Source organism: Dipodomys spectabilis, unplaced genomic scaffold (genome assembly GCF_019054845.1).
Source record: "Dipodomys spectabilis isolate Male_0828 unplaced genomic scaffold, ASM1905484v1 ptg000547l, whole genome shotgun sequence".
NCBI lineage: Eukaryota > Metazoa > Chordata > Mammalia > Rodentia > Heteromyidae > Dipodomys > Dipodomys spectabilis.
The window spans coordinates 3732656-3741338 of record NW_024871224.1 but is presented as its reverse complement, the minus strand read 5'-3'; the positions used below and the strand labels follow the sequence as shown (position 1 = coordinate 3741338).

At 35.7% G+C, this 8683-nt stretch overlaps 1 non-coding gene across 1 annotated transcript; it reads right to left on the bottom strand.

Annotated features, from left to right (window-relative positions):
- Positions 1-2515: 2515 nt before the first annotated feature.
- On the bottom strand, positions 2516-2617 carry LOC122099939. Its single transcript, XR_006146046.1, has one exon. It is a non-coding gene; the product is annotated as a U6 spliceosomal RNA (small nuclear RNA).
- Between the last annotated feature and the right edge of the window lie 6066 nt (positions 2618-8683).

The following is an 8683-nucleotide window of genomic DNA, read 5'->3' as shown; positions in this document are numbered from 1 at the left end:
ATATAGTAGCTCATCAATCTAGAGAGGAATGGCCTAGGGAGAACTTGATGCACTGAATTCTAACTCTGAGAACGAAAATGAGCAGGCACGCACATACATACATACATACGTACATACATACATACACACACACATTTATTCAAAATATCTTCATATCAGTGTTTTGCATTAATTTCTTTGTTAATGATATTAAATGGGTAAAATAGGGGAAATATTCTCTTCCATCCAAGAATATTTTTATGTTTTTTATTGTAAAAGTACTGTACATAGTGGTTACAGTTAATAAAAAAGGTAATGAGTATATTTCCTATCAAGCATTGTTACCTCCTCCTTTGTTTTCCCCCACCATCCCTTCCCTCTCACCTCCACAAGTACACTCCCCTCCTCCCACCCCGCCTAAATTGTAAAGTTCGTTTTTCACCATACTGTCTTGTGCGTCACATTATTGCAATGGGTCATACTGTATCCTTATTTAAGCATTTTGTTTTTTCCCTTTCCATCCCCAAATTAGAAAAGTGTATATAGAAGATGGAGGTGCACCAACATCAGATACAGTGAAAACAGGGGTTTAACTGTGGGGGGCGCACATATAAAAAAATCACATCATACGTTATAAATATATTAGAAACAACAGAAAGAAATAAAAAACCACTTGTGTCCCTATCATGGGGTTCATTTACCTTAACATCATCTTATCTAGTCATATGCACTTGCTTTTGACCTTTTTTTTTTTTTTTAATTGTGAGAATACCATACAGAGGAGTTACAATTACGTGGAAAAGGTAATGTGTACATTTCTTATCAAGCATTGTTGCCTCCTCCTTTTTTCGCCTTACCATGCCTTCTTTGCTTATCCCAGACATACATTCGTTATTGCAAATAAGGGATACCATAGGACCTATGTTTCTTTTTTTATTGTGAAAATATCATACCGAGGGGTTACAATTACATGGGCGAGTTATTGAGTGCATTTCTTTTTTTTTTTTTTTATTGTGAGAATACTGACAGAGGAGTTACAATTACATGGGCAAGATAACGAGTACATTTCTTATCAAGCATTGTTGCCTCCTCTTTGCTTCCCCTTCCCACCCCTTCCCATACTCCCCCACTTCCCCCACCCGGTCCTCCTCCCCCCAAAGTTGTAAAGTTCATTTTTTGACATAAGGACTTGTACATCTCATTGTTGCAATGGGTCCACCTGTATCCCTGGTTAAACGAATTGTTTTTTTTTTTCCTTCCCCTCCACAAATTATACCAACATCAAATGCAGTGAAAGCATGGGTTATACCTTGTGGGAGGGACATAAAAAGCAACATAGAAATCGTCTTATAAATATGTTAGAGAAAAATTGCCTGAAAGAAAAAAAAACAAAATAGATTTGAATACTTGTCTTGGGGTTCATTCCCCTAACATCAACTTATCTGACCTTTCCTGCTTGACTCAGACATATACTAGTTATTGCAAATAAGGGAAACCATGGGACTTATGTGTCTTTGGGCCTGGCTTACTTCACTTAATATAATTTTTCCAAGTCTTTCCATTTCCTAACAAATGGGACAATGTCATTCTTTCTGATGGAAGCATAGAATTCCATTTTTTATCAAGCATTGTTGCCTTCTCCTTTCTTTCCCCTTCCGATCCCTGCCCATCTCCCACTCCCCACCCCCACCAAACCTCCCCCACCCCAGCCCCCTCACCATCTACATCCCTCCACCCCCCGGCCAAAATCATTTTTTGACATAACGACTTGTTCATCTCATTTTAATGGGTCCACCTGCATCCCTATTTAAACAATTTGTGTTTCTCTTCCCCTCCACAAATTATACCAACATCAAATACATTGAAAACAGGGGCTTTAGCTTGCAGGAAAAACATACAAAGCAACAAAGAAATCATCTTATAAATATGTTAGAAACAATCACAAGAAAGAAAAACCATTTGAATCCTTACCTTGGGGTTCATGTTGCCTAACATCAAGTTATATGATGTTTTCTGCTTGTCTCAGACACATAGTAGTTATTGCAAATAAGGAAACCATGGGATATATGTTTCTTTTTGGGCCTGGCTTACTTCACTTCTTTGGGCCTGGCTTAATTCACTTAATATAATTTTTGCCAAGTCTTTCCATTTCCTAGCAAACTGGGTGATGCCATTCTTTCTGATGGAGGCATAGAATTGCAGTACACACACACACACACACACACACACACACACACAAATACATACACTTTCTTGATCCATTCATTTACTCTGGGGCATCGGGTTTGGTTATGTATCTTATCTATGGTAAATAATGCTGCAATGAACATAGTTTTGCTGGTAGTTTTAGTATGGTCTTGTTTGTGATCATTTGGATGAATGCCCAAAATGGGATTGCTGGGTCTTAGAGGCACTCTATGTAGTTTTTTGAGGAACCTCCATACTACTTTCCAAAGTCTTCGAACAAGTTTAAACTCCCAACAAAAATGCATTAAGATCCCCTTCTGTCCAAAGCCCATCCAGCATCTGTTCTTTTAAAAATCGGGAATGCTTCACGAACCTGCATGTCATCCTCAGTCAGGGGCTATTGTTCTCTTTATTGTTCCAATGTTAGTGTATGTACTACTGAATTGAGCACAGAACATTTTTATATATAAAGTGTAATTGATTTTCTTAAAGTAGACAATTCCACAAAAATTAAATTCAAAAGAATTGTGGTGAAATTTTGGAACCATGTATTTTTTACATAACACATTTAAGAATAAAGTCAAGATTGACATGTCAAAAACAAAATAATTCCAGACATTTGTTGTTCAACGCATGTGTTGGAGGAGGAATTCAATTATTCTGTACAAGGAACCTGTGATAATGAACACTATAGAAAGTGTTAAGGTTTGTTAAAAGTTTTAATGTTTTTAATATGTTTAATTTTGGGAATTTGCTCATATATGCCAAAATTTACACTATTTAGCAGGATGTAAAACTTTTCCACAAAGCATATAAGATTCATGGTAGCAGTCATACACTACTAAGTATGTACATTTCAGAGTTTATAGAAACTGTACTAATGAGTAGTTGCAAAGTGTTTGTGTAAAGAAGCAGAGTGAAGATTTAAGACATTACCTTCACAGTTTCTGTTAAAATTTAAGGGCTTCCTTACTTTATATGTTAGCGAGGAACAAATGATGGTATAAGCCATATACAAATGATGAGATGAACCATAAATAATAATCTTAGTGAGTAACTTTAAAGGCTATTGATAGCCTATAAAATTCTGGTTTAACATCATAGACTTAGGCAGTTTTAAATGTACAGCAATATGAGAAAATAATAAATCGAATATGTAGTACATTTCAAATATTGGAAACAGTGGTAATTGTTTTGTTTTTTTATTTTATTAATCATTAATATTTATGTATTGGTTTTCCTTATTTGTAGCATTGTTTTCCTTGTTGTAATATAATACAACTTTTTGTAAGTCATCATTAGGAAGTACTTTGAGAATGTTATTGGATGGCCACTCTGTTTTTTATAGGTAAATGTGAATTTACAAAAAGCAAAATTAGTAAAAACAAAACATTGATTAAACATTTTATCAATTAGAATCTGAATCAGGAGTGTTGATAAATGTCCACACCTAAATTTTTAGCCCTAGACTGAAGCACTAGTGTAACAACGTTGAGCACACAAAAGTGAGAGATTGTGTTTTGTTTTGTTTTGTTTTTGTTGGTTGTGGGGCTTGAACTCTGGGTCCTGGGTGCTGTCTTTCAGCTCTTCAGCTCAAGGCTAGTGCTACTACTTGAGTCACAGCAACTCTTCCATCTTTTTCTGCTTATGTGGTGCTGAGGAATCAAACCCAGGACCTCATGCATGCAAGGCAAGTACTCTACACTGAACCACCCTCCCAGCACCTGAAAGACTGTGTTTTAAAAAATCATCTAAACAACATTTACTTTCTGCTTTGGGTTACATAATGAAATAAAGAATATCTTTTTATGTTTTTGAATGGTCATACTTCTAAACTTATATTAAATTCAGCCACTTTATCCTTTACAAAGTCATGTAATATCTCTGAGAGTTTGCTTCTGTAAAGATTGTTTTTTTATTGATAATTTATTCTGAATAATTTTTTATTTTTTTATCAAAATCACTTTATATTTTATGGTTTATCCTGTTTTTTTTTTAAGTGTGAAAATACCAGTCAGAGGGGTTACAATTACATGGGCAAGGTAATGAGTACATTTCTTATCAAGCATTGTTGCATACTCCTTTGTTTCCCCTTACCATCCCTTCCAATCTCACCCCCCTTACATCCCGTTTCCCCATCCCACTTCCCCCCACCCAAAGTTGTAAAATTCGTTTTTTCGACATAATGTTTTGTATATCCCATTGTTGCAATGGGTCCACCTGTATCCCTATTTAAAAATGTTTTTCCCTTCCCCTCCACAAATTATACCAACATCAAATACAGTGAAAACAGGGGTTATACCATGCGGGAGGGACATACAAAGTAACAAAGAAATCATCTTATAAATATGTTAGAAATAATTACAGGAAAGAAAAATAAATTTGAATTCTTATCTTGCGGTTCATTTCACCTAACATCAACTTATCTAACAATTTCTGCGTGTCTCAGACATACACTAGCAATTGCTAATAAGTGAAACCATGGGACCTATGATTCTTTGGACCTGGTTTTCTTCACTTAATATAATTTTTCAAAATTTGCATTTCCTGGGGCAATATCATTCTTTCAGATAGAGATATAGAATTCCATTGTGTATATATACAACATTTTCTTCATCCATTCATCTACTGAGGGGCATCTGGGTTGGTTCCATATCTTAGCTATGGTGATGCTGCAATAAATATATTTGTGCTGGTAGTTTTAGTATGGTCTTGTTTGTGATCATTTGGGTAAATGCCCAAAAGTGGGATTGCTGTGTCATAGGGAAGCTCTATGTGGAGTCTTTGGAGGAATCTCCATACTACATTCCAAAGTGGTTGAACAAGATTACACACACACTAAACATGCATTAAGGTTCCCTTTTGTCCACATCCCCTCCAGCATCTGTTGGTTTTAGAGTTCTTGATTATAGCCATTCTAACTTACGTGAGGTGATATCTCAATGTTGATTGATTTGCATTTCTTTTATGGCTAGGGAGGTTGAGCATGTGTTTATTGGTCACCCTCCTTTCCTCTTCAGAGAAGTTTCTCTTTATGTCTTTAGCCCACTTATTTATTGGACAGTATTTTCGTTGAGTATTTGTTGTTGGAGGATTTAATTTTTTGTTTTCCAGGTCTATTTTAGATATGAAACCCTTGTCGGTTGTATGGCTAGTGAAGATCATCTCAGATTCCGTGGGCTTTCTATTGATCCTGCTAGCTATGTCCTTTGCCATGCAGAAGCTCTGCAATTGCATGCAATCCCATTTGTCCAACCTTTCTTTCCTTCGTTGTGCTTCTGGGTTTCTTTTTAGAAAATTTCAGCCTTTGTCAAAGAGACCTAGGGTTTCTCCTATTCCATCATGTAATGTTTTCAGAATGTCTGCTTTGACTCTGAGGTCTTTGATCCATTTGGAGTTGATTCTGGTATAGGGTGATATATAAGGATCTAGCCTTAATTTTCTACAAGTGATTAACCAATTTTGCCAGTACCATTTACTGAGCAGTCTGTCTTTCTTTGATTTTATCTTTTTAGATCCTTTATTGAATATTAGATGATTATGGGACTGTAGGTTAATTTCTGGGTTTTTAATTCTATTCTATTGTTCCATTGTTCTTGTACCAGTACAAAACAGTTTTAATTTATATGGCTTTGTAGTAGAGTTTGAAGTTTGGTATTGATATTCCTCCAACACTGTTTTTTCTGATAAGTATCGCTTTTTGCATTTGGGGGTCTTTTGTTTTTCCATATGAATTTTTGGAATGCCTCTTCTATTTCCTTGAGGAATGCGTTTGGAATATTGATAAGTATGGCATTGAACTTGTAGATAGCCTTGGGAAATATTGCCATTTTCACAATGTTTATCCTTCCTGTCGAGGAGCATGGGAGGTTTTGCCAATTTCTAAGTTCTGTTTTGATTTCCTTTTTCAGATTTTTAAAGTTTTCATCATAGAAGTCTTTCACTGGTTTGGTTAAGTTAATTCCTAGGTAATTTATTTTTGTGGGGCTATTACAAATGGAAAAGCTTTCTTGATTTGAGCCACGCTTTTCTCATTGTTGGCATACAGAAAAGCCATTAATTTGGGGGGTTAATTTTATACCCTGCTATTTTGCCAAAGTTTTGAATCAGCTTGAGTAATTTGGGAGTGGAGTCCGTGGGATTCTTTAAGTACAAGATCATGTCATTTGCAAAGAGGGAGAATTTTACTTCTTCTTTCTCTATTTGGATCCCTTTTATGGAATATTGTCTTATTTCTGTAGCTAGGCATTCTAATACTAAATTGAAGAGAAGTTGAAAGAGTGGACATCCTTGTCTCATTCCTGAGTTAAGAGAAAATGGCTTTAGTATTTCACTATTAATTATATAATGCTGGCTGTAGGTTTTCCATATGCTGCTTTTATTGTATTGAGGAATGTTCCATGGATCCTAATTTTTCCAGAACCTTCATCATAAAGGGGTGTTGGATCTGGTCCAATGCTTTTTCTGCATCTGTTGAGATAACAATGTGATTTTAATCCTTGCTCTTGTTGATGTGATAAATTATATTAATTGATTTGTGTATATTGAACCAGGTTTGCATCCCAGAAATGAATCCTGTATGATAGTGGTATATGATTTTTTGGAGTAATTGTTGAATTCGATTGGCCAAGATTTTGTTGAAAAGCTTTGCATCAATGTTCATCAAAGGAATGGGTCTATAGTTCTCTTTCTTTGATGATTCCCTGCCTGGTTTTGGGATGAAGGTTATGATGGCTTCATAGCATGAGTTCGGTAGTGAACTTTCTCTTTCAATTTCATTGAAGAGTTGGAGCAGTATTGGTGTGAGCTGTTTTGAAGGTCTTGTACAATTCTGCTGTAAATCCATCAGTTCCTGGGATTTTTTTAGATGGGTGGTCTCTTATTGGTGTGTTTATTTCAACGCTTGATATGGGCCCCTTAAGATGCTTTAACTCATCTTGGTTTAGTATTTGCATGTTGATAATTACTAGCAATGGGTCCATTTCTGCCAAGTTTTCAAACTTATTAGCATAAAGATTTGAAAATATTCCCTTATAATGTTCAGAATCTTGGTTGTTTCTGTGGTGATATATCCATTCTCACATCTGAGTTTATTTATTTGGGTGTGTTCCTTCTTTTTCTGATAAAATTTGCTAAGGGTTTGCCAATTTTTTCAAAGAACCAACTTTTTGTTTTGTTGATTCTTTCTGTTTCTTTTTTAATTCTAATTCGTTTAACTCTGATTTAATGTTAATTATTTCTTTCCATCTATTGAATTGGGGTTTATCTTGCTGATCTTTGTCAAGGTGGTTCAGATGTCTCATTAAGTGGTTGGATTCAGATCTCTCTAATTTGTTGGTGTAGGAACTCAGAGCTATAAACTTGCCTCTGAGTACTGCCTTTGCAGTGTCCCAGAGGAAGTGGGAACTGGTAATTTGTGTGTTCGTTTTTGTTGAATATCATGGACATTTGAATTTCCTTTCTAATCTCTTCCGTGACCCCCTGGTTATTCAACAGTGTGTCGTTCAGCCTCCATGTGTTACAAGACTTTTTGGTGTCTTTTGGTGTTGAGTTCTAATTTTATCCCCTTGTGGTCTGAAAGAATGCAAGGTGTAACTTCAGTGTTTCTGAATTTGGACAAGTTTGCTTTGTGACCTAAAATGTGATCTCTTTGGAAAATGTTCCATGTACTGCAGAGTAAATCGTGTATTCTCATGCTACTGGATGAAATATTCAGTAGATGTCTGTTAAATCTATTTGCTCTATGCAGTTGTATAAATCTGCGGTTTCTCTGTTGATTTTTTTGCTGATTTGATCTATATACTGAGGATAGTGGTGTGTTAATATCCTCAACAATTAATGTCTTTGGATCTATGTGAGATCTGAGGGAAAATAGTGTCTTGGATAAATTTTGGTGCTCCATTGTTTGCTGATTCCATATTTAGAATTGTAATATCCTCCTGAAGTAGAGAACCCTTAAGTCATATGTAGCGACCTTCTTTATCTCTTTTCACTAATTTGAATTCGAAGCATATTTTATCTGATATTATTATAGCAACTCCTTCCTGTTTATTGCAGCCGTTTGCTTGGTAGATTTCATTCCAGCCTTTCATTATAAAAACGTGTTTGTTTTATAGGTAAAGTGTGCCTCCTGAAGGCAGGAGATAGAATTATCTTGCTTTTTAATACAACTAGACAGTCTATTTCGCTAAATTGGAGCTTTAAGTCCGTTAATGTGAGAGGTAGGACTGTGAGGTGTTTGGTAGCTCCTGCCATGCTATCCACCTCCTTGGGGGCTGTGGAAACTTGGTTCTTCCTATGGTTCTTGGATTCTCAGTTTGGGTGTGGTTTCTTAGCCATTATTGTGGTCTTGTTGGTTTTCTGTGTGTAGGCCATCTTTAAGTATTTTTTGTAGGGCTGGTTTGGTAGAGATATATTTTTCAGTTTTTCTTTGCTATGGAAGGTTTTTATTTGACCTTCAGTTATGATGGAGAGTTTAGCTGGGTACAGTATTCTTGGTTGAAAATTGTTTGTCTTT